Source organism: Vanellus vanellus (genome assembly GCF_965231255.1).
Source record: "Vanellus vanellus genome assembly, chromosome: 2".
Classification (NCBI taxonomy): Eukaryota; Metazoa; Chordata; class Aves; order Charadriiformes; family Charadriidae; genus Vanellus; species Vanellus vanellus.
This window is the reverse complement of record NC_138906.1, coordinates 83,519,996-83,547,483: the sequence shown is the minus strand read 5'-3', so window position 1 is coordinate 83,547,483 and position 27,488 is coordinate 83,519,996.

The window sequence follows — 27,488 nt, the reverse complement described above, 5'->3', positions numbered from 1 at the left end:
GAAACAAGGATGCTATGTAGTATCTATATATACTTAAGAATCAATGAATAATATTTATTTTTAGTTCATACCGTGGCCATGGTCCATGACTGTAACATAAATTAACAATATATGTATAGAATAAAGACCAGAGTGAACTGTTGTTCACTGTCTGAGTCCAACTACAGAATAATAACCTTTATGGTTCACCCAATATAATTAATTATTTTTCTTTGTGTTTCTAGTTCTTTGCTCTTTGTTTACAGTACTTCAATGACAATTTCAAAATATTATGGAGAAACTATTAGTTCATGGTATTTCAGTCTCAAGCATACAAATTCTGAAAACCTTAGGTATTCATACGCACAGAGATACGCACACAATGCAGATTCCATCAATTTTCCTAACAAATTATATTTAATCATTGAGCAGAGATCATCTGAGCACAGATATAAAATAAATCTTTATACTTGATGATGATTTTTCACCAGTAGAAAAAAATGGTTAATAGGAACAATTTTCTTAGAACCAAAGGGTAACTCAGCCTGGAAGGGACCTCAGGAGGTCTCTCATCCAGCCTTCTGCTCAAAGCAGGGCCAGCTATGGGGTCAGACAAGGTTGCCTGGGGCTTTGGCCAGCTGGGTCTTGGAAATCTTGAAAAGGATGGAGACTGCATGGCCTGTGCGGGCAAACACCTCCAACACATCATTGACTACAGGGTGCTTTTTTTTTTTTCCATGTATCAACTCAGAACCACTTTTGTTCAACTTATATCTGTTAACTTTTCAGATTTCAGAACTGTAACATTTTTAAAGTGATATTTTTAAAGAACACACTCTAAATATGCCATTGTGCTTTTATTGCCAGCATTTGACTCAACAGCAACATGTGCACATTCTCAGACGAATTTTTTTTTCCAGTTTCTTTGGCATCTGAATATGTTTATAATTAAATGCTATTAAATGATTAACATTTTAATGGAACAGAAAAATACTTAAATTTAATTTATGTTCATGAAACTCTTCACTCCAAATGTACTCATATTTCTGGTAAACACAGGAAAAATTCTGTATATAACAACAAATTTTAAATTTTTTGAGGTTATTAAGAAATAAACAAAGAAAAATACTCTTGGGACCTTAAAAATATTAGAAAAGATTTTATTTTATTTGGAACACATTAACAAAATGGGATATTTATAACATATTTAAAATTATTCATTTATTAGGTTTAGTAACTTACAGAACGAAAAGCATCAGATAACATAGTCACTTCTTTACACAGGAGGCTAATCTAAAGGTCACCCCTTATGGAACAGAATTTGTGAAGGTCAAATCCGGTATGAGAGAGGATTCCAAATAAAGTGAACCTTAGGCAAATATAAATACTTCCTTGGACATTTATTGCAGAATGTTAATAAAATGAGAAGCCAAATACTGAGCAACCTTTGGGGTTAGACTTTAACTGGCATAAGGATTTTATTATTCTCAAAAAAAGTTTGAGAACCCCATCTTGTCTTTAAAATAATCAGAGCTTTGCCAGTTGATTTAAATTTACAAGGGAATCCAGAATTTACTGAAGCGTCCTAACTGGTGATCTCAACCTCTCTCCATCAGGCAGCACAGTTCACACTCACCACTTTCATCTCAGGGGAGCCTCTAATGCTGTAATCATTTGTGGTTAGAAATATGCCTCCAGTTGTACATGTGTATCACTTAGGCTTAGGGGGAAGAAGGAGAGAGCTTGGTGACTACATTAGAGATTGCCCAAAAGGAAGAGTGGGGTCCTGAAAGAAGTGTTTAATCTCTGCCACTGAGAAGGATAAATCATTCTCCATAAAGTAACTATTTTTATGATGTCATTTCCCATAATGTCATCTCATTTATGGAGAAAATAGTCAATCATGATACTTGTATAAATAATAAGTATTGCTGGGATTGCTAAATGACACTAAAGCCAAATGTAATTGCTAATTAATTATCTTGTGAACACTTAAGTCTCTGGAAAAATTCACTCAAGGGGTTGATTTCACAAATTCCAAACATCTAGCAATTTGTTTCTTATATTAACAAATGCAACTAACTGCCTAGGAGTAGTACATAAGCTTTACAGCTATCACCATGAAGACATCTAAGGCAGCTCACATTTATTTCGTTGCACCTTTGAGGCTGACTTTCTTTTCAGGTGCTTCATGTCAATTTTCAAAACGGCTGTCATTACTTCAGACATTCACATTAAATTTTTGTGCAAGAAAGTACATATGAGTTTCACTTATTTTGAGAATACTTTTATATGTATACCATGTTTCCATTGTTTATCATTAGTATTCTTTAAAGAAATAGGCTTTGCACCCACAGAAAATGCTAATTTTTAAACAATTATATTGTTTGCAATGACCTGTTACATGCTACCATACCTTCTTCCTCTTCTTCTTCTTCCCTGCTTATCTTTACGACACAGCATATAGCCATCCATCACAATCCTCCAGTCATGTGAGTTGTCCCACCACGTTTTAGTTATTCCTGATATCATAACTTGCTGACTGGTTGTGGAGCTCCAGTTCCTGCTGTTTGTTCCCCAGGCTGCATGCATTGGTATACATACCCTTGAGGTGGTTGGTCTTCCAGTTCATATTTCAGAGGCAGCTGAGGAACATTTGTCGCTGGTTTGGTTGGCCTGGCTTATTCCCCAGTTGGCTGCAGTGATGTGAGTGTTGCCACTTTGGACCCTGCTGCCTGAGCCCTTCAGTTTAAAGCCCATCTCACCAAGCTGGCCAGCCTGCTGCCAAAGATTCCCTTGCCTCTTCTAGACAGGTGTATCCCATCCCTCCCTAGCAGGCTACAGTCATTGAAGAATGTCCCGTTGTCATAAGAACCAAAACCCTCAGAACGGCACCAGCCACAAAGCCAAAAGCTGATTTTCCTCTAACTTAGCACATAGAGAGTTCTGAAAAGATGCAGCTGAACATGAGGTTTCTTTTTTCCTAGGAAGTGACATCTATCAGAGGTGGAAATGTGCTCTGTGGCAGGGTGAGGCATAGGCAGACAGCGCTATATTACCTCTCAGCAAAAGCAGAAGCTTAATGGGTATGGCAACCACTTAAAGAGGTACATTATGGGATGGCAAAGACAGAAATGATAGTGACAAAAAAAGAATTCACCTGAGACCGCTGGCTGCTGCTAGCAGGATAAATGCTGCCTAGTGAAATGCTAGTCCAGGGACTGTTTGGTTTTAGCTAAACGTGCCGACTCCTGTAGATGAGGTTACTTGTTAGTGATGGCTCGATCCGATTATGCTAACTGCATTTCCCTGCTCTTGAAGCTCAGCTGCCACAGCAGGAACCAGCTGCTGAATTTCAGGAATTATCTGTCTTTGCCCAATCACATCACTTCATTTTTCACCTTCTTTGGTACAAGATACCAATCTTCAGTACTAGTTAAAGCACAAAACCTCTGAGTTTGGAGCTATTACTGCCCCAGTGTTATCTGATAGCTGTTTGAAGTTTCCCTGTAAAACACAGTATGAATGTTTTCCCCGTTTCCATTTTCTCAGTGCTTTTCCTCCCACTGGCAACTGTGCTTGATGTCAGACTAGTTTGCACTAGATCAGAAGAATAAGTCTAACATTACTGTAAAATGACTTTTATGTAAAGTGTCTTCTAGGACTGGTCTGTCAGCAACAGCATTTCTATGTTCAACCGAGATAGTGTTAAACCCAAAGTTGGGACTGGCAATGGCATTCTTTTCATTTTGAAATTTACAGCAGATTAATGCTACTTGCAGTAGAACTAAAACAAAAGCCCTAAAGAATACTCAAAAACATTGATCATGCCCTGTTTTGAATTGTGGGAGAGCTAGATTTAATCTTAAATTGGAACTTTTCAACCCAAGCCTAAAACTGACTTTCATCCTGTTCCACTACTTAAATGTGCTGTAAGGGAAGCTGCCTAAGATTTTGAGCACAGCTTTCATACAGGACATAAAGTAGTTTGTTCCAATTCTTCCTCTTGCATGTTAAAGCTCTAATAAGGATACTTCCAGTTAGAGCAAAGGCTTGGATAGTCACAGTCCTAAACTGGCCTGCCTTGACTCTACCTGCTATCTGAAACATGACTACCCTTTTTTTTTTTTGACTTTGCTTCTTTTCTCTACCTCGTTGCCTTTTATCACATTGCCATTATTTCTTCTTTTCTTCCATTTTTCTGTCCTTTTAACTTAAGCTGGGTTTGTATTAGCCCCTATTCATCTTTGAGGAGGAAGAAAAAAAATCTCTTAGTTTTATCCATCATTGATGTCTCCAGTGGTTTGTTTTGCACTCTTGTAGCATCTGTTCTTCACATTGGACCTACCACTCTCTATTTTATAGTCCTTCTGCACATTCGCTCTTGGCTTTCTTTAATTTTATAATATTATAAACACTATATTGACCTTCTATATCCACCACAGCCCACAGGTGAAAAACCTGATTCTTCCCTTTCAATACTTTATCATTCTACCTTCTAACACAGAAAATAATAGCAATGGAATTTTGTGGTTTTTTTTTACTCCGGGGCAGAAACAAGAAGATCGGGGCAGGAGGTGGGGCGGGGGGGCAGTGTTTGTTGGCTCTTCTAATGTCCTGTCAGTGTCAGGTAAAGAAAAGAACAGAAAATGGGTTATGGAAGGTGGAAAAATGAAATTAATAGCTCAGAAGCAATTCCTAGGGAGCTGAAAAGCAACCTTTCTGTACATGTTGGCTAGGAGAAGTAATTGCAAGCCATTTGGGCCATAAATTGCTCCTTGACTCTTTCTTTCAAAGCTTATTTCAGCTATTGTTGACATTCATCTTACCATTACAAACCTACAGCTCTTCTTTGAGGTCAGCAGAAACAATTGAGGAAACAGGTGCTTTTTTCACATGTCTCATGCTCTACTTTTGCGGTAGCTCTGGCAACTGATGTGGTTCACAGTAGGAAAGAATAGAAGCTGTTTGTTATTTTCTAAACATATCAAGAATTAGAAATAAATCTGAATCTGAAGGTGAGCTTTCCCATTGGATTAATTTGATCTAAAAATTTCCTTGAACATGACTCTATGCACACAAAGGAAAAAAAAATACCATTAACTATACCTTGCTCACATAAACCATCTAACTAAATGTTCTTTAGGGAGGAACAACTAGAGGTTTTCTCCAATGTAAAAAATTACAATAGGTACGAAATAAAACACAGGTGGGTTTGTTTATATGCACACTGGAACAAAAAGAAGCAAATACTATTGTCACATTGACTGAAATAGGTCATGATTTGTACATATTGACTGGTTTTGACTGAAGCACCAATGCATTTGGCGGTGAGTAAAAGCAGCCCTATACATTATGACCTCTCTCAGTACTTACATACCTTGCCTTAAATGATTGATTGATTGATTGATTATTACCCAGTCATTTGGACTGTATAGAGATCTGGTATTTTCCTTTGTATTTTAGCTGATGTGTAGCATATGTTAAAGTCTATTCAAAGCAAGATTACCTATGTATTTGGACTGATTTGTTTTCTTTTTGTTTGTCTTTGTGTTTTTTGAAAATTTATGATTTAAAATCCAACTTAAGGCCCTTGCTTTTTAGAAGGCTATGCACTGCATAGGACTTTCTTTATTCACCTATTATCTTTTACATTATGCTGTGCATAAAAAGATTTTTTGTCTATGCATTACATTTCCACAGTGTGTTAGTAAATTTAAGAATAGTTTCTATATATGTAGCTCTAAAAATGCACCCTAGGTGTGATGCTAAACTTTTTTTCTTGTATATGTCAGGCTAGTCTAAAATGGAATCTGAAATCATTGGAAAATAAGGTTTCTTAACACCTTTAAAATCCATGCTGTGTCTGAATGTATAGAGTCATATCTCTTTCATGCACATATATATAAAAACATAAGAAAAAGTATACACTCACCATGCGGTCACAGAAATCCCTATATGGTCATTGTATTGTTTTAATACCCCATAATGACCACAATTTTGAGCATTTTTGTTTTAAATATATTATGTTCTCTTCTGGGATCAATGTCCTACTCAGATATGAACTTGCTTTGTTATTTTTTAAAATATATCAGCCAGCTGTTAAACTGATGTATTTTTGAGTGCTGACATGTATTTTTGACACAATCAGGCCTCAAACATGCAGATGCTGATTTCCAGAACGCAATGTTCTCTGGTATAATTACTATAGGACAGTGTAGTTTTACTAATCATTTTAACAGAGCTAAACAGAATTGTTGAAACTGCACATTCTTTTACTGAGATATTGAATTTGTAAGTATAGTCCATTGGAAGCAAGACGGTATATAAGCAATAGTTTAAGTACTTGCATTATAAATAAAAGAATCAATGATCACTTTTCAGTGAGTTCATCTCACCTGGCCTATGATTTCATAATTTGATCAGCTAATTAGGCTAAAATTATTACGGAGGTAGATCTTGGACACTATAGTTTTATTTATGACTAAATGTAATGATTAAAATGGGTAGGTTTTAAAATTCGCCTTAATGCCACCACATACTTTTGGTAGTTTGATGAAAGAATTATTTGTCTCTGCCTCTTGCACTGAAATGAACAGCATGTGACATATTTGATCTGCTCTTTCTACTATCTGTTTAAAATCTGGTTGTAATTGAAATGTTAATTCCAAAGAGTAACCAAAAGAAGTCATTTGTGGAGGAAGCCTAGGGAGGAGTTCAGATTACTGTGGTGAACTAATTACATTTCCATGTTCAAAAACCTGATTATTTTAATTTAATTGAGCTTTGAGTGATTTATAAACCCTGCATGTAGCCTTTAAAGCTCCTTATATCTTACTCTAATGTCCCTGAATATTTTTTTCTGATATTCAGCCACTTGTTGACAAATTTGTGTCTTCTCTCAATTTGTGTCCCCCTTACACTCTAAAACTAACCTCTAAGGCTGTGTCTATACTAGTAAATTAAACATTGCCAGATACTAGGATGTAATTAAACTGGCAACTATGTTAAAATGGTAATTTAGGCCTTGGCACAGTTTTGGTATGTGTTAATTACTTCTCTGCTGAAGAATTTCCTAGCTTAGGCAAGGAGTTAGGCTGAGGGACCACTTCAAAGTGCTGCAGTAGGCAGCTCATGTTTGACGATGCTTTTGTGGTAATTAAGGGAGCATAGATGCAGGGCATCCACTGCAGGGCACATCTGTGTCTAAGGAAGTTGTCATTTTACTATCTCCAGTTCTGCCTTGTCTTCATTTTTCATCCCCCCCTACTCTGGATCTAGGAGGCAAAAGGTGGGACTGAGTGGATGACATTGGCATATGAACAAAATTAAAGACAATAAAGATAATGGTCACATTATCTTGTGATAATGAGTTGGCTCTCAGCCAGCTGAGAGCCTATGGGTCAGGATTAAAGGGAAATCAGGAGAAGGGGATATTACAGTGGGGGTCTGCTACAGGCCACCCAACCAAGAAGACCGAGTGGATGAAGCCCTCTATAGACAGATAGAGGCGGCATCACATTCACAGACCCTGGTCCTCACCCTCCTGGGTGACTTCAACCACCCCGCCATCTGTTGGAAGGGTAATACAGTAGCCATAGGCAATCTAGGAGGTTCTTGGATTGCATTGACAACTTCCTTCTCCAAGTGGTTGAGAAGCCAACAAGGAGAGAAGCTATGCTGGACCTTGTTCTTCCAAACAAGGAGGGGCTGGTAGACAGTGTCAAACTCAAGCGTAGCCTGGGCTGTAGTGACCATGAAATGGTCGAGTTTGAGATCCTCGAGGCAGCAAGGAAGGTGCGCAGCAGGCTGACCACCCTTGACTTGCCCTCTCAAGGCATATCAAGGATAAGAGGGTTATTAGGGGCAGTCAGCATGGCTTTTCCAAGGGGAAGTCATGCTTGACCAACCTCATAGCCTTTTATGAGGAAATAACGAGGTGGATGGATGATGGCAGAGCGGTACATGTGGTCTACCTTGACTTCAGTAAAGCATTTGACACGGTCTCCCACAGCATCCTCATGGCTAAACTGAGGAAGTGTGGACTGGATGACCGGATAATTAGGTGGACTGCGAACTGGCTGAAGGAGAGAAGCCAGAGAGTCGTAGTCAATGGGGCAGAGTCCAGTTGGAGGCCGGTAACCAGTGGAGTGCCTCAAGGGTCGGTACTGGGGCCCATATTATTCAATATATTCATCAATGATTTAGATGAGGGAATTGAGTGTACTATCAGCAAGTTTGCTGATGACACTAAGCTAGGAGGAGTGGCTGACACGCCAGAGGGCTGTGCTGCCATCCAGAGAGACTTGGACAGGCTGGAGATTTGGGCAGGGAATAACTTAATGAAATAGAACAAGGGAAAGTGTAGGGTCCTACATCTGGGCAGAAACAACCCCAGGTTCCAGTATAGGATGGGGAGCTACCTGTTAGAGAGCAGTGTAGAGGAAAGGGACCTGGGGGTCCTGGTGGACAGCAGGATGACCATGAGCCAGCACTGTGCCCTTGTGGCCAAGAAGGCCAATGGCATCCTGGGCTGTATTAGAAGGGGGGTGGTTAGTAGATCGAGAGAAGTCCTCCTTCCCCTCTACTCTGCCCTGGTGAGACCGCATCTGGAATATTGTGTCCAGTTCTGGGCCCCTCAGTTCAAGAAGGACAGAGAGCTGCTGGAGAGAGTCCAGCGTAGGGCAACTAAGATGATTAAGGGAGTGGAGCATCTCCCTTATGAGGAAAGACTGAGGGAGCTGGGTCTCTTTAGTTTGGAGAAGAGGAGACTGAGGGGTGATCTTATTAGCGTTTATAAATATATAAAGGGGGAATGTCATGAGGATGGAGCCAGGCTCTTCTCAGTAGCAACCAATGATAGGACAAGGGGTAATGGATTCAAGCTGGAACACAAGAGGTTCCACTTAAATTTGAGAAGAAACTTCTTCTCAGTGAGGGTGACAGAGCACTGGAACAGGCTGTCCAGGGAGGTTGTGGAGTCTCCTTCTCTGGAGACATTCAAAAGTCGCCTGGACGCCTTCCTGTGCAACCTCATCTAGGTGTTCCTGCTCCGACAGGGGGATTGGACTAGATGATCTTTTGAGGTCCCTTCCAATCCCTAGCATACTGTGATACTGTGATACTGTGACTTTGGGAGAGCTGACTTTGACCTCTTGAAGGATCTGCTTGGTATGGTGCCATGGGATGAAGCGCTGGAGGGAAGAAGGGCCCAAGACAGTTGGTTAATATTCAAGGACCACCTCATCCAAGCTCAGGAGCGATGCATCCCTACAGAGAGGAAGGCAGGCAGAAAAGCCAGGAGGCCTGCATGGATGAACAAGGAGTACCTGGACATGACCAAAAGGAAAAAGGAGGCCTATAGGGAGTGGAAACAAGGGCGGGTAGCCTGGGAGGCATAAAGAAGAATCATTCGAGCAGCCAGAGATCAGGTTAGACAAGCTAAAGCGCAGACAGAACTAAATCTTGCCAGGGACAGTAAGACAAAATATCCTTCTTTAAGTATGTCAGCGAGAAAAAGAAAGACTAGGGAAAATGTGGGCCCTCTCCAGAAGGAAACGCAAGAACTGGTTACACAGGACAGAGACAGAGCTGAGGTACTCAATGACTTTTTTACCTCAGTCTTCACTGGCAAGGACTGCAGCCACAGTGCCCATGATGCAGAATGGAAAGGCGAGGATTGGGCAAATGGAGAACTGCCCACTGTAGGTGAAGCTCAAGTGCGAGACCACCTGAGGAATCTGAAGGTGCACAAGTCCATGGGACCTGATGAGATACATCCACGGGTCCTGAGGGAACTGGCAGATGAAGTCGCTAAGCCACTAGCCATCATATTTGAGAAGTTGTGGCATTCTGGTGAGGTTCCTTCCGACTGGAAAAGGGGAAACATAGCCCCTATTTTCAACAAGAGAAATAAGGAAGACCTGGGGAACTACAGGCCAGTCAGTCTCACCTCTGTGCCTGGCAAGATCATGGAGCAGATCCTCCTGGAAACTCTGCTGAGGCACGTAGAAAACAGGGAGGTGATTGGTGGCAGCCAGCATGGCTTCACCAAGGGCAAGTCATGCCTGACAAATTTGGTGGCCTTCTACAAAGGGGTTACAGTGGCAGTGGACAAGGGAAGATCAACTGATGTCATCTATCTGGACTTGTGCAAAGCGCTTGACACTGTCCCACACGATATCCTGGTCTCTAAATTGAAGAGACATGGATTTGACAAATGGACCACTCTGTGGATAAAGAACTGGTTGGACGGTCGCACTCAAAGAGATGCGGTCAACTGCTCAATGTCCAAGTGGAGACCAGTGACGAGTGGCGTTCCTCAGGGGTCGGTACTGGGACCTGCACTGTTCAACATCTTTGTCGGCAACATGGACAGTGGGGTCGAGTGCACCCTCGGCAAGTTTGCTGATGATACCAAGCTGTTTGGTGAGGTAGACACACTGGAGGGGAGGGATGCCATCCAGAGGGACCTGGACAGGCTGGAGAGGTGGGCCCAAGCCAACCTCATGAAGTTCAACAAGGCCAAGAGCAAGGTCTTACATCTGGGTTGGGGCAATCCCAAGCACAAATATAGACTCAGCAGGGAACGGCTGGAGAGCAGCCCTGAGAAGGACCTGGGTGTGCTGATTAATGAGAAGCTCAACATGAGCCAGCAGTGTGCAGTCACAGCCCAGAAGACCAACTGCATCCTGGGCTGCATCAGAAGTATGGCCAGCAGGTCAAAGGAGGTGATTCTGCCCCTCTACTCCACTCTCGTGAGACCCCACCTGGAGTACTGCATCCAGCTCTGGAGTCCCCAACAGAAGAAGGACATGGACCTGCTGGAGCGTGTCCAGAGGAGGGCCACGAGGATGATCCGAGGGCTGGAGCACCTCTCCTATGAGGAGAGGCTGAGAGAGTTGGGGCTGTTCAGCCTGGAGAAGACAAGGCTCCTAGGAGATCTTATTGTGGCCTTCCAGTACCTTCAGGGGGCCTACAGGAGAGCTGGGGAAGGACTTTTTACTAGGGCATGTAGCGATACGACGAGGGGGAATAGCTTTAAACTGAAAGAGGGCAGGCTCAGATTAAACATTAGGAAGAAATTTTTCACTTTGAGGGTGGTAAGGCACTGGAACAGGTTGCCCAGAGAAGTTGTTGAGGCCCCATCCCTGGAGGTGTTCAAGGCCAGTCTGGACATGGCCTTGGGCAACCTGGTCTAGTGGGAGGTGTCCCTGCCTATGGCAGGGGGGTTGGAACTCAATGATCTTCAAGGTCCTTTCCAACCTAAACAATTCTATGATTCTATGATCTTGCTGGTCACATCTCCTGGTGATTTTCTTTCATAAAGGATGAATGAAGCTTTAGTAATTCCACCTTTCAAAATCTTGAAACCTACATCTGGAAGGACTGACCAGTGGCCTTTTGTCTCTCTAGTTCCCTCTTATTTGGGTTCCCTAACTTCCATTCAGGTGACCTAACTTTAGTTCAGAGTTCAGAATAAATGTGTGGGTTTTTTTTGTTTTTTTTTTCTTTTTTTTCTTGAAAGCTTATTGAATTGTTTGCCCTTTGAGTTTGCACTCTTTCTACTTTTCTTGTTGAGGGGCAAAAGCAAAAATAGTCACTTATCACAGTGTGGTTTCTCATTAGAAAACAACTAGAACACTATGCAGTGATTAATATTTAAGAAAAAAAAACAGTGTGGTGTACTTAGTATCTGAAACACCTTCAAATATGCCAGTGTATCACGTCCTGCCCAGTGACCTTCAAAACCTTTCAATGATTGAAAATCCACGAATTATGAAGTAATATTAAGAATTCAGCTAGAACTCGCTGGTATTGAACATATTTAGCAAGTAACTTGGCTGTTCTTGCAAGATATGAAGGATCATTTTACTGTGGAAATGCTATGATTCTGCTATATATGAGCCTGAAAAAGATTGACTTACCAAATTGGAGAATTAAAGAACTTAGTATCTATCTTGGAGGCTAATTTTTGGAGAAGCCTAGTGTATTCCACTTGGAAGAAGAGTGCTGAAGAAGGACTTGTTTTTTTCTTTTTTTTTTATCTATATGTATCTCCCTTGTCAAGAAATCTCACTAGATGCTGCAATTTAGCTCACCCTATTATAATTAAAAGAACATACCTTAAAAACAAAATGATTCTTGACTAACAATACACCTTGCCCAACATAAAAAAAAATGAAAAAATCAGTTACAAAATAGCTTTGTGTTCACTGAGTGGCTAACTAATAGGCTTTTTTAATGAACACACTTAAGAGAAGATTTTCAATTTGTTAAGTATTACAAAAAATATGGAATCTATAATTTAAAGGGTTCTAAAAATAAAGCCTGAGTTGAAAAGCAATTTTGCAAAATACAAGCCTTTTATTGAGGACATATTTTTTGGTGGGATGGAATAATTTTTTCACCAATTTGATTTTCCTCATCTCTCCACCTTGTACTTCAATATTACTTGAACTGTAGTATTTTAGAACTGCAAGTGTTATATTTATTTTCCAGATAATAATCTATCAGTTTCTCTCCTCTGTGGCATTCTTTTATGACTCTTATACATACTTATACATACCAATAACACAAAGTCACAAAATATTTTTTTGTTATATGACTCAAACCTGTCTCCAAGAATGACATTTCAGTAACAGGCAAGAATGACATTTCAGTTACAGTATACTAACTGGCCAATTTTGCATGTGCATTTCTTACTATAATTACATCAAATTGTGAAAAATCTCTCAAAGATTTACAGTAAATATTTATTCTGCCTGAGCTTGGATTGACTTTAAATACATAGAACTAATATATAAACTGCTCGCATTTTATTTGGAGGTGAAATGTTTTGGTTCTGAATGAAATTCTGAATATTCCAACAGTTGTCCATGATTGCTGCTGGATTTGGGTTTATTTTCGTCATAGAACCACAAATTCACAGAATTACTTATGTTGGAAGAGACCCGTGGAGGTCATCGGGTCCAGCCCTCATGGTAAAGCAGCTGTTTCTTATGTTTAAATGTAATTTCTGGTGTTTCAGTTTGTGACCATTGCCTCTTGTCCTGTCACTAGGCGTGACTGAGAAGTGCCTGGCTCCATCTGCTTTACTCCATCCCTGAACACATTTTATATACATTGATAAGATCCCCCTGATCGTTATCTTCTCCAGGCTAAACATTCCCAACTCTCTCAACCTCCCCTCATATGACACTTGCTCCAGTTTCTGAATGATCTTCATGGCCCTTTGCTGGACTTACTCCACAACATCCATGTCTGTCTTGTACTGGAGAACCCAGAACTAGACCAAATTTCCACTCAGGCACTTTACCTTTCCTTCGTCTTTTTCTGATTCTTTTCCATTGAAAGGGAATCGCTGTAGACAACTGCAGTGAAATTAAATAGGTATTTGGAATTTCAGGAAGGAGTCCAAAATGACTAAATTGTCACATCTCCACTGCTGACCATTCCTCTGAAATTCTTTGTTTAGCTCTATAGCTTTTATGTGTCGCAGTGGGAAAGGGGGGGAAAAGTGGGGAAAGAATTGATAGTTCCACAATCACATAGTATCATTTTCCCCAAACCACAATAGTAAAACCCATTGTATGTAAGAGTACTTCAGGCAAATGGGGTTTCAAATTATTAATATAGCATGGAATGTAGAATATTATTAAGTGCATATGAATTTATATGATTCTTAACCAGTATCAACTCACCTGGATACCCATTAAATAAATTCGTATTTACGTATCTTATTATTGATTAGGCTTTATAGCAAAGCAGGATTACAGTCTGATTAGAAAGGAAAATTAGTACTTTGTTCTAGATATTAAAAAGAACAATTTTAAGTGTTCATTTAAATATTATCTAATTGGTGTGCTTTCCATCATGAGTAGTACTGTATTGTCAGCTACATCCACTGTCGTTTTCATTTATTCAGACTGTTCTTCATATGCTACCAGGTTCAGACAGCACTGAAAGGAATTAACCTTCCTTAAAAATATCTTCAAGACATTGCACAGTAATATTTTTCCCCTTGCATAGCATGCATAGGTAGTAATAGCCACTCTGGGGTTTTTATGATACAAACTTGAGGTGTCACCACTGCATAGCGAAATCAGCCAAAAAAAAATGCTGTCTTTATATTATCTTGTATATTCCTCAAATATAAACATTTAGTCAAAGAACATTTAACACAGTATCAAAAGCATATCAATATCACTACTTCAAATTGCTAGTGTTTCATGAGATACTCAAATTAGTAGTCTATTTTTCAAAACCTCACGTAATTACTGTCTTTATGATAACATTATAGTAACAGTACAGATCAAGAGATGTAGCTGCTCATTTATGTGACGTATATAGAACATGAACATAGTTGTATAAAACTATTGGCTTTATGCATGTAAACTGTAAAAATCAACAAACCAGTAGTCTAAAAAGAATTCATTCGTGGTCAGATATCATATGCTGAAATAGTCCATTTTTTTCCATTTTCATAATACCTTCCTTTACAGTACAGAAAAAAAAAAAAAAATAAAATGTTGTATGTATCCAAAACCTGAAAAATAACATTCACGTGCAAAGTTCTAGCTCCTACCACAGCCTGGGTACATTGTACCACCTGCAAACGTGAGAACAGTAAATTATGTGATGTTCTATATGCTTATGGAAACAAGAATGGAGTTTCTTTTGTGATCTTCTCCCTGAAGAGTGTGTTCCCAACACTCTTGTCATTTGCTTGCGGCGACATTCACGTTTCTCTGCAGCCCTGAATAATTCTTTCTGATGTGGATTTCTTTGCTGAACTGTCCTAGCCTGCATAGGAAATCTCTAACATATCAGGAAAAAAAATAAAAGAAAATATCAAGCAAACTATTAAGCAGAGGCAAGAAAAGGAAAGTGGCAATCAGAGACACGGACGTGTAGTTTCTAACAGCTGCAACTGTGGCACCTGAACATACCATCTCAAACGAAAATAAAGCAAAAATATGGTCTCTATTGAGGACTGTAAAAATATATTTTGAAAAAAAAAAGTAGTATCCATATGTAAGCAGGGATTAAATCCAAATATTTTAGAGGAATTAGAGATGCCTGCTTAACTGCATATCTAAATCAGCCTTAACTAACATACAGAACATCTGTGGTGCCTTTGTGAGATAGAGCTGTGTGGATATGTTATGTAAAATGGCAAGCTGATTACACTAGTTTTGTGTGACTAACATTCATCACTGTAAATGACCATTTTTTATTTTTTCTTTTTTTTTTTTTCTTAATGAACAGTTATAATATTTATAAATTGCTACAGACACCTGAAATTTAGCAGGTAGGAAAAGACATCCAGAGAATGCATATTTTCCTCAAGAAATATTGTTGAATATTGTTTACAGTTCTGTGCTGTTTTTTTTTTCTCATTTGTTTAGTTGTGAGGGATCTGTTAACCTGCTATATTAGATACCCATGAAGATTCAGGCCCAGGCACAAAAATTCCACTTGGAGCAGTCTTAGAGGAAGAGGAACTTTCATCCTGGAATAACCCATATATGTGCAGACTTATGCATATGCAGGAGTGTGCTCCACTAGCTACAGCTTCAGGATGCAAGATGTGCTGCTCTGGCTCCTAACTGGTGTAGAATAATGAGCATGTGCCACTATAGACTAATCCCATACTGTTTCACAGACACAACACATTGCTCATTCTCTCCCTGGGCTAGCAAGTCCCTGTACTGCCAGCTATAACTTTTACTCTGGTAGCTTGCTTATTAAAGATTCATGCTAATTCATATCCTACTGATGTATTAAAAACAAGGTAAAGATGGATTGCTTATTGTATTTTTCTATTTTTAAATTCTGGTGAATTTGAAAAGCATCCAGTAGTCCTCTTCCGAAAGCAACTGCTCATACATGAAGAAATGGTACATTTACAATGTGATTGACCTTAATTTATCCCCTCCCTCTTGTGTGTATCTTTATGTACTATTATTAACATAATGCTACAGTCGTCATTTTTTTTTTTCTCCTTATTTTGCACAGGAAGAAATAACTTTCATAGGAAATTGTAAAACTGTTGTGCCCATTTTCTTTTTTTCTGTGTGGGATGCTATTCATCTGGCAAGATCAAGAAACTTTGGAATGCAAATATTATCTCACACCAGTTCTCACAGTTTCTTTGGAAAATTCATTTATGTTGTTTGATTTGGTTTTCGAAACTAGAACAAAGTTCGCAAAGGTGTTAAACGGATTGATTAACATCCTAATAATCTTAAAGATAAAAACTGAGAACTGCTAACAGTACATCTGTGTTATATAAAAATATTTGAAATTGTTTACAGAGGCTTTTGACCATACACAGAAGTGTAACACTGAAAATAAGAGACATGTATTGAGAATTTGAAGCTGATAAATAACCTCAAAAGTAGGCTAGACATAAGAATAACTACAGCGGAAGGAAATATTCATTAACCCTGGCTTTGTCAGTTTAGAATTTTGCTTTTTTTGCTTTTGTATTTGAAGTGTATTACAGACATTGAATTGACAGCCAACTGTAAAATATATCCAGGAACTCCATTTGAATAGACATCCGGATTGCTTTGTTCGGGATGCTGTGAATAATCTAGAACTGCAGCTTGTTGTGAGGAAAAAAAAATACAGAGAAAATATAAGTAGCCACAAGTACACATCTCAACATTCTCTTACAAGTCTCCCATGCATGTGTTATGTGATAAATTTGAACTTTATACACTTTATTGAATCCTATAGCTTTCGATGCAAACAATGCCATCATTGCCAATATTCCATTCAGAATAGGATTTTATAGCCCCCCAGTAAGGATAAAGAATATAACAGTTTTTTTTTCCCATATGAAATTTAGAAACTTCAATGCAAAGATATTGGCTTTGCATTCAAAGTATTGTTTAAGAGCAAAACGGAGGCACACTTTATGAACATGTAATTAAAGCCAACAATTTACCATTAATATAATCTTAATAGTCTAGATACAATTATTACAGAAAAAAAAGAAAGAATAATAATGCAGGTAAAGTACTTACATACAGAAAAAAGTTGTGATTCTAGCAATAATACAATTAAAAGTGTAATTCACTTAGTTTCTAGGACTTTTCTGGGTGTTATGCTTGCGCTTTCTCTGCTCCTTTAGGTCCTGAAGTCAGTGGTTTCACACTAGTGTTAGTGGTGGAGTTTGCTACTGTGAGTGGCCGGCACCTTTCTTGGGAGGATTGGGATGTTTATGTTGATCATTTCTTCTTCTTCTCTTCCTCTCTATTTCTTCAGTCTTTTTTTTTTTTTTTTTTCTCCTTTCTTCTTCTTATGGCCATTTTCAAATGCTTGCTAACATGCTTTTATACCTTTCTCTCTCCTTTAGGTTTACAGTTCCATGTTACATCAAAATTTATCATATATGGTAGCTTTTACATGTTAGATACTATTTCTGTGTCCTCTTTGTTACCTCTAAAACTAGGTGTGCCCAGCCCTGGGTCTGCATTGCTTTAACTGACCACTGGAGAATTATTGGTAGCTTTGGGATCTCCAGTGCCAAGCCTGTGTCTCCTCTATTCTCATCCCATGAGACTCCTCTACACCCCATCTTGTGCCTCTGTTATTGTACCAGGCCTTTGTTTCTCTATATGACATCATTGTGTTAGAATCATAAATAATCTCATTCTAGACAGAATACCAGCTTCTAACTGCAACCTGCTTCAACTGTAGCATACAAAGATAAACATAAGTCAAGCAAATTAGCCATAGGCACTTGGTGAATTAGAGAAATTGCTGTCACACCTGAAACAAGTAAAACAAAGCTACAGGCAGATCAAGCAAAGTTCAGACAGAGCAGGTGTGACAAGCCTCTGCAGCGAGGCCTTACAAGCTCAACACAAAGCTTATGGCCTTCTACGACCAGTGCAAGTACTGTATTATTGGGCCACATGGTTACGTAGTGAAGTGCAGCTTGTGCCCTGGCTACGCAGCAGGGGTAGCAGTCGCTCAAGTTATTATCACCAGTCAGTGCAACAGCTGAGATTCAGACATTTGGTTTCCACTCCGTTGTGTAACATTGTGGGGTATAATGCTGCCAGGGGGTGAAGGCATTTGAAATGAACATTGGAGTTTGTCTAATAAATAAAATAACAGTAATTGCTACTGCTATGGAACTTCCAACATTGTGTATAGAGCAAAAGCTGCATCAGTGGGTAGAAATAACAACTTACTTGAAGAAGATGGATATCTTGACGGAAGGAGAGAAATATTGAGTAGAGAAAGTAAGACATTATGTGCTCCTTCATGCTTGCCTGATAAATAAAATGAACTGGAAAGCGCCATTAAGTACAGTTAATACCGATAATTTAAAAAAAACACATTATAGTTGAGGTTCTTACTGGACTAAATGGTTTGATGGTGATGATTTTATTGAGAAATTAATGTGCAAGTCAAATTAAGAGGATGGTCCTGAAGTCACTACAGAGAATAAATAAAATAAATTAAAAAAAAAGTTATAAAAATAGAATAAGGGAATGAGTAAACCTGCCATGGAATAATTCCACTACATGTTCTCCATAGAATTCTTGGTGTTTATTATAGAAATATTTGCTAGCTGTTTCTATAATTTTTGCCTTTAAAATATTGACTACTATTTGTATGCTTTTTGAAGCTTTGTTAAATACTCACAATTGAAAGTTATACAGTATTGTAAAAGTAAATCACCAGTAAGGTTTCATCAGCTCACTGAGTCAATCATCTGTAGATCAAACAGAGAAATTTTTGCTTTTTTGAGGCAGAGGTGAGAAAAGATATTCAGCTGATTAATTCAACTAACACAAGCAGCACCTTGCTAGGGTGATCAAGAAGTCGTATACCATATTGTCGTCCTAGTCTAAAAGAAGCCTCTAGGAATACTCAAGTTAAAAAGGAAGAAGTGTAATATTGACTGGAAATAAAATGCAATACCATATTTAGGGGGGAAAACCATTACTACTTGATTTTAAAAGCCTGGAGTGAATTATGACTGCATTACATTCATCTGTAATATTGATAATAACGTGTTCACAAAGTAGGAAGATGCTTAGAACTTCAGACTGTGTGACTGTGCTTGTAAGCACAGGCAACTAATTTTATAAACAGAGGCTTCCTCAATCAGTAATTTCAAGACATTTCTCCAGTCTTGCATGTGACTGCTGACCCTCTTTGCTCCCCTCCACAAACAACAACACACAGTCCTTCCATTTCTAAATGGATGGATTAAATAAATTGCTTTCATTTTTTTTCTGTCTATACACAGATCATACTGCTTCACTTTCCACTCCATCCACTTCATCTGAAACCGCTTTTATGACACCTTCTAACACTTATTTCTGGCTAGATGTTCTAGTCTGTATTTCACCACATGACCTGAAGCCTTTCTATTGATTTATTTCATCAGCAATGAAAGTCATCTTCTCCTAGACATCCATGATTTTACAAGAGTATTTGCAAGTCTGAAGTCTCTTGATTCTCCTCCTATGTTTTTGAATAATCACCAGGAATGTCCATTGGTGGTTTCACCCCTGTTTTCCTGAATACTCAGGAGACCCGTTTTCTTACTGTTTTCTTCTGGCCTCATTCTTTGAATACCTTTAACTTTTTTTTTGCTTACACATTGTCATGAGCTCTCAGACCCCATCATGACTGGAGATCATGAGTTACCCATTTTTCTATCCTAAATTATCACTGTTTCAGGTGTCTCCCATTCTCCTCTCAGATCACTGCCTTGCTGATCTCTCAGCCTCCCATGTCCTTGCTCCTGGTGGACTCTTTAAGTGTACTTCTTGTGTTTGTTTTTGAGACAAAATTCTAGTGTTTGAAAGTTCGTTTGTGCACTTAATGAATACCTGGCCTGTGATATTTTTTTTAGGGAAGGGAAAGGTAAATTGGCTTTAATGTGATTTTAAGTGGAAAGCTATTATTGCTTCATTAATAATGTGTTCATCTTCTCTTTATGTATTTTTTTTTCTTTCCAAGGGCTGTATGAAAGTAGTCTGCAACTGCAGCTGTTGGCACATGATTTCATGTCAGGTGATGCCATTTGCCATAGAATAGCAGGAGTCATCTAATTATCTTGCATTTGGTGGCTGCAGCACTGCTATCAGGACGTTATTCCAGCGAGGTACTGAGCTACTTCTGCAAAATGCTCAATACCAGCAAGTACAGGAGTATAGTAGTTTCTGAATGTGTGCTTGCGTATATGCATGTTTATATGTCATGTTCGTGTTCAATGCTGTGAAAAGGTACTTACTGCCTTCTGAGATCTGGCTTTAAGTAACATTGGTTTTCATGGAGCCTAAGCAACTTGCATTGATCTTTATTACTTGTCAGTTTTCTGTCAAACCTCTGCCTTATTAAGTGTAATCTATATTGCTTTGTACACTAAGTAAAGCAAATAGCTTCTTAAGCTCCATATACAAGTTCTGCTCACGTCTTTATAAATCACACATATATTTCCTCTCTGTGCTACCTTTTGAAAATGAAGTGCTTTCATTACCCTGTCATAGAAATAGGTAATCTCTTGCCATTTTCTTGTCTGTTTGTCTGTCTCCCTGTATAACTTTTTATAGTTTAAAAGGAAAGAAAAAAAGCACCATTTCATCTAGCAACATAATTCTGAATAAAACTTAGAAAACACTTTCTGATTTAAAAAAAATGAGGAATATAAGTAATCGCTTGATTAAAAAACGCATATGGCTTCTGTACAATGATGTTACCCATGCCTAAGTACTGGATTTTATAAAATACGTATGTTTATAAAAATGTTCAGGTCAAGAACTTTAACATGAAATCAATATATGCTGAACATCTCCCTTTTTGGAATTCTGACCCACTTGGCAGGAAACAAAGCCTCACTTGTATTCATCTGTAACAGGTCCTTTTAATCTTGATCTAGCACATGTTGCCATAGTTAAGTGGACCAAAACAAGCTGAGAGCTGTAGCTCACTGTACTCAATCAAACAAAAGTAGGACACAGGATTGAATAATGAAAAAAATGTGATCCAGTGAGACTTTAACCAAAGTTTAACTTAAATATACTTCTTTGTATCACTTCTTTTTCCTTTTTATACTTTCCAAAAAGCTTTCCAGTTTACATTTACTATTTTCCTCACTGCCTTATTTTGTTACTCATTTACATTTCATACTGTCACATATTTGCATAACGACTTTTTTCTGAGTCCCTTGATTTATTTAAAGTGAACCCCCTATTTATAGAACTACTACTTTGATGACATACATACTAGTATGATGAAGGTGATATGCCTGTGATCAAATTATAGAATAATAATCAAGTCTAGATAAAAATGTTTTAAAGGATCAAGCCCCTTAAAACATTGGAGTGATTCATGATTAGCTATTATTTTTACTTTAATTTTAAAAAGTAAAACTTTTTATAAATATAGGGGGTTATAAACACAATAAATTAATTATTATCAATTAAAAAGAGAGAAATTTAAATATTATGTTCATATAACTTGAAAATTTTCATATGTTCTCCATCCCGAAGGATATGAAAGCACACTTATGAAAAACCTTGATTTGATTGCTACTTTATATAAATACAGATTTTATGCATATTTTGCAAAGTGGATGAAATTTTGAATTATTGTATATATATATGTAGGATACTTCATCATGTTAAACATTAACTAGATTTAATAATAATAATAGTGATTAAAAACTTGTCTTTATTGTACATTACACAGACTATCAATTTTCACAACGCTAAAATACAGCCTGTATTTAAAGCCTCTTAAAAGAGTGTGTATACTTGTGTATAAACATTTTTTTATTTTTTCTTTCCAAATGAAAATGTGGGAGGAATTACAAGAGGGCGAAGTTAACTATTATTCATACTGAAATATTTCTGGCAAAAAAGGATATGGGTTATTTTAAATCACTTCTTATCAGGGATGATGTGGATATGTTTCAAGCATAAATCCATTGGCAACTACAATATTTAACAAAAAAAAGTCATCATATTTCTCAGGCTCGTCTGAACATGGAGAAGGCTATCTGTGTATAATAAAACTATTCATTTTCAGCACAAATAAAATTAATTTACTTTTCAGCTTTTTCATGCCAAAAGTAAGCACAGGTTGTAAAATTACCTAAGTCAGCTTTTACTATAAAAACTGTTGCAGCTGAAAGTCCCTGCACACAAGAGATAATGCTTTTGAAACCTGTACGAGTATACTACTTAAAATGAAACTGTCCATGAAAAACCAAAGCTGTCTTCTGATGCTTGATCCTAGCAAGAAAAAAAAAAAAAAAAAAGCTACATGGATACAAGGATTATTTGTAGAACAGTAACTGTATTTAAAAAAACAAAATGGTCTTTTCAGTACTGTCTACATAAGCCTTTCATGTTGCTTGCACTTTTTTTGCTTTTTTTTTTCCAGATATGGAAGTCAGAAAAAAGAAACATAGCAAATCAGTCACAACTGAATGTGTGACAGAAGGGAAAGCTAGAAAGGATGCATTTGATAATTTTGAAGCATGAAGGAAACCAGCTACCATGAATGGTTATTTAATAATTTTAAGAAAATTATTAAGCAATTATCTTCAGTAATTTCATATTTTCAAAGTAGGTTGGAATATTGAGAAGGTAGAATGGAATGGTGTCCTGTTTTTTTTTTTTTTTTTTAAATAAAACTGTAAAATGTAGATGCATCTATGATTGGACAAGATTATTAAGTGATATCGTAAACATCCCCATTGGGACCATTGATATATTAGAATCAGTGATGGTAAAACAAAGTTTTTGAGAAATTTGAGGGCACTTGAAAGGAAACAAAGAAAAAGAAAGGTCAGTTATCCTGTCTGTCTCACATAAATCCCATGTAGAACAGTAAAAAAAAAAAAAGCTGATTCTGTAATCTCTTAAAAAAAAAATTATAAAAATTTAATTACATCCGGATTTTTAATGTTATGCTAAACAAGTCCTGTCCAGCTGGATTTTCTGCTTTGACTTTGGATGTTTGGATTATAAAAGAAACTGATCAGATGCAATAAATGAGCTTTTTAAGATATATGACTTTGCACAGCTTAATATGCTAATTAAGCCAAAAATAAAACACCACGAAACAAGAAGCACATCTCTAGAATTTCGTATGGTATAAGAGGTAGCCAGCTGACAGATCCAAGAAAGAAATTGCCAGCAGGGAACTCTGAGCAGGGCGATATTTTACAGTGGAATCACAAGGTGCTGGCTGGTTACAAATGTAAGTAATATGTTAAGAGGATGACTTGTTTCTAATTTAATATTTCAATTAATCTAATTTTTCATAAAGTTATGAAAGATTATTTCTGAGGCAGAATAAATTGGGAATAATCCCTATAAAATAAAGATGGCAAAAGCTGGGGCATTTTTTTTTCTCCTTTTGTTCCTGTCATAACAACTGCTGAACCTATGCGCTCTTTCTTTTCTCGGTATGTTTTGGGACAGGAAGTAAAACACTTCAGTCGGCTGTCTCTACCATCCAAACACTGACGGAAGAACTCACCTGTATTTTAAGCCTTCAGCATCTAGTAAATAACAACCTTGCAAGCCTGAAAAAAACCCCAATTATTTGTTCTTTAATTTAATCTGCTGTTACTCTGATTTTTCTCTTACTATGCAGGATATGTGAGTGTATAGATGTGGGCCATCCAGCAGTTGCATGATGAACACCTAAGTGCCAGTCACTACAATGTCAGTAGCTCTTTCTGGGTTAAAACTCCTGTTTTTTAAGATTGCTATCACATAAAATTAACAGCCACACTTAGGTTCAGCGTGAGATAATATTCTATATATCTATGTGAATGGAAGGAGAATAAGCAAACATAAGGTACTCCAATGTGGGAAAAGGCAGCCTGGGTTCTAACAAAATAAGGAAGATACAATTATTGCTGCCTTGAGCAAACTAGAATCATGTAAACCCAAAAAAGACATGACAGTGTCAATCTGTAGATAATTTTGCTTGTCCTTACCTAAACCAGTAGGTTGCATTAGTTACAACGTTGGCTGGGATATAAACTGGAAGAAGTAGGGCTCCTCTTTAAATTTCCAAACTTGAGGCTACAATCTACATCTATTCTAGTGTCATAACTTGCTTTGATTACCTGTTGTAGTACTTTAGGTGTAAGAATGATTTGAAACTACTGATTTAATCTTAATTGCAGCCTTAATTTAATCATCACCATTTTCTCTCTTATCTTAGTGGTATTTTTATTTACATATATGTTTGCTTGTTTCCCCTTTAGAATAAAAACTGTAAGAGTTATCTAGACCTGATTTAATCCAAAGACTGTTTTATGAATTTTACCTGAAACAGTCATTACATAAAAGACTTAAATACTACATCTTAATTAGTAGTAGTAAATCAGAGAGTGCCAGGAAATATTCTTGAGCAGCGGAGTCTGTCATCTGTTCTGATAAATTAATAGAGCAATCCCCAGCCAAGGCTTGACCCCAGACAACCCACACTTCCAAGGCACAGTTTGGGAGCATCCAGTAGTATGAATATAGCACATACATTACCAGTTTATCTCAGTGTCAAGGAGTTCCAGGTGTGTCTAAAATACTGGGTGCAGTCAGAGTCAGTAGAGCTGTGTCTGGAACCAGCCTCTCCTTTTTGCCTCCCACAGGAGCACCTTAATCACTAGGCTGAAGACCTGATTACTCCCACTCTCACTGTGTTCTACTGAATCTCCACCTTCTCATTTCATACACACATACGTAAACCTAACACAGCGTTATAGCACAGCTTTAACCCTTGGAAGAAGTATGCCTACCCAGTTGAGATGTAGCTGTGGAAAAGGTAAGGCTAAGAAACTCCATGCAAGAATAGATTTCTTACACTGGCAGATGAAGGATGATTTCTTCCCCAAGCCATCCTAGGTAAATCGAAGCGCTTGACTGCAAAGCAAGGAAAGGAATTATCGTATTACTATAATGGCCAGTTCCTTTATTTCTTTTTCATATTTCAGAAAAGGTACTATACCTCTATTTTTTTTCCCAATGTTATGATCTTTGAAACAAAGGATTTATTTGGTTTTACAGAGAAAAGTGCTAATCTAAGTTGTGGGAGGGATAAATTTAAGAAATACTACTGTCCTTGAATTGCCTTAACATATAACTACTTCCTGCTCAACATGCTGGCTGTTGTACTTCATGTTTTGAAGTATAACTTTTCTTAAACAATGTATAGTGACTTTTTATACCTAATCTAGGTTTAGGGATTTTATTTAGGTTCCTGTGTTAGCCTTGCAGTTCAGAATTGAGAGATCCTAAACACTGTCTTGGATCTGCTCCTGTCTCCCTCATGCTGTCCAATGGACAAGTGAAATAAATATGAAGAATGGTTAAGTGAAAAAAAATTAATTGGTCTACATGCAACACAAAAATATTTTGGGAGACAATAAGTGCCATCAGAGGGGAGCATTAGCCTCTGCATCAGCCCTACATGATGTGAAACATAATCAACATGCTTGCAACAATAGTTTAAGCAATTTCTTCAGACTGCCTGGCTTTTCTTATGTCAAAAAAGATCAGTCACCTGTAGATGACTTAGGGAGCTAGGAGAATAAGGCTTATTCTGTTTTGACTGTTCAGCTGTGACAATGCGATGGGGTAAACCAGTAGTCACTGGTTAGACAACTGAGAGACAGCAGAGATTCACAATTACAAATACTTGGTAATCTCAAGAAAGACTTTAGGTCCACGTAATTCCCATCAAGCAAGCAAAAGAGGATAGGTAATGTGCATGGGAGGAAGGGATCTTGGGAGCAGGAGTATTTTAATGAAAATGGGGGGGCTTAAAGACAGTGCATTGCACTGAAAAAAAAAATAAAATAATACAGTGCTGATGGAGAAGGAAAGGGTGTGAGGAAAGAATAATAATTCTATAAGAGGGGATGGAAACACACATGACAAAAAGAGGCAGTCAGACTTTTAGGGCAGCCATTTAAAAATGCCCTTTCCAGCTCAAGATTACTATGCAGCATAAGCAATCCTATACATTATGAGGACTTACCAGACAAGGGTTGACAGCGGTATGGGAGTTAGACAAAGGTACCTGGAGAGATGAGTGTTTCAAGGGGAAGGTTAGACTAAGCTCCCTCAGGTCTCAAAATAAAATTTATAGTGTGAGCGCTGGGGAGGTAGAGGGCATGAACATTTCAAAATGAAGGTTTAGTGATGGAGGAAGAATGTGTGCAGCTTAATTGGGCTGTGAATCCCTGTGCTACCTATTAGAAAGGTATGCAAAAAGGGTATCAGCAGACAAATCTAGGCTGCTCAATTTGGCATCACGTATCACTGTCAATAACATTTTACTTGAGCTGTAAAAGCAGTCACGTTAAGGATCACTTCTGTATCTGATGATCAGGCTTTCTGTAAAGCCCCTACACTTTATTCTTAGCCCAGCAATAGAGCCCAAACAAACAAGAAATATGTGCCTCAGTGTCTGTATGCTGAAATATAACTACGTAAAATTGATGCTAATCAACGTTTCCATTTATGCTTCAAAAATGTTTTACAATCAATTGGCTATATATAATTTGTATTTTAAACTATGGTATATTCTGATATATACGCAATAAAATTAATTGTATCTCAATAAATACAGTCAAAGTTGATTAAAGGGGAAAAAAGATTGAAATCTAGTCAATGAAAATAGCAAGATGTGTGAAAGTTTTAGTAACAAATGCATGGTCCCACTGAGATCTTTGACAGTTGAATTTCAGTCTGTGTATAAGAAAAATGTCACCAAGATGATGACTCAAACTGACAAATAATTCTTATTCTATGCCTATTTGGCTTAATTGCTGTATCATTAGAATGCAGAGAGAACTATACATGCTTATCTGTAGAAGGGAGAAAAATCAGAACTAAGGTTATATTCATTTATGCTCTGTAGTTACCATCTAGTTGTGGAGGAAAAAGAGAAACTCCTCTAACTTCCCTGTCATGCATCTCTCACCGTAAGAAATGGTAGCCATAAACCTTGTATTCAGAGCTTAAACCTCCTTTAATGGATTTAGTCTCATGTAAAAATGCTCTGAATAAATAAGGATGGATAACAGGACAGATGCAGGCCCACATGCACTTTTGAGAAAACTCTTCAGCAAGTAAAGAGAAAGAATTTATATGATCATTACATCATCTTCTCTTGAGGTTTCTGTCTCCTTAAGAAGGGGCTTCCTTGAAGAAGCTGCCTGGAAGATGTGGATCTGTTTTTCACTTGACTTAGGTCAGTATCTTCCAGGCAAACTCAAGGCCTATGTGCATGGATGTTATTTGATCTCTTTTTTTTCCTATAGCTGTTGCAAAATTCAAATTTTTCTGAAATTACTATCCCAAGACACAGTCATGTTCATACAAATAAATTGGTTCATGATTTATGTTAAAATAAGTTATTCCAGACAAGGCAATAGATCAAAGTCAGAGCTTAAAACCTGAAATAACATCATAGCTTACGGTCTGTTTGTTGTTGTCTTCCTC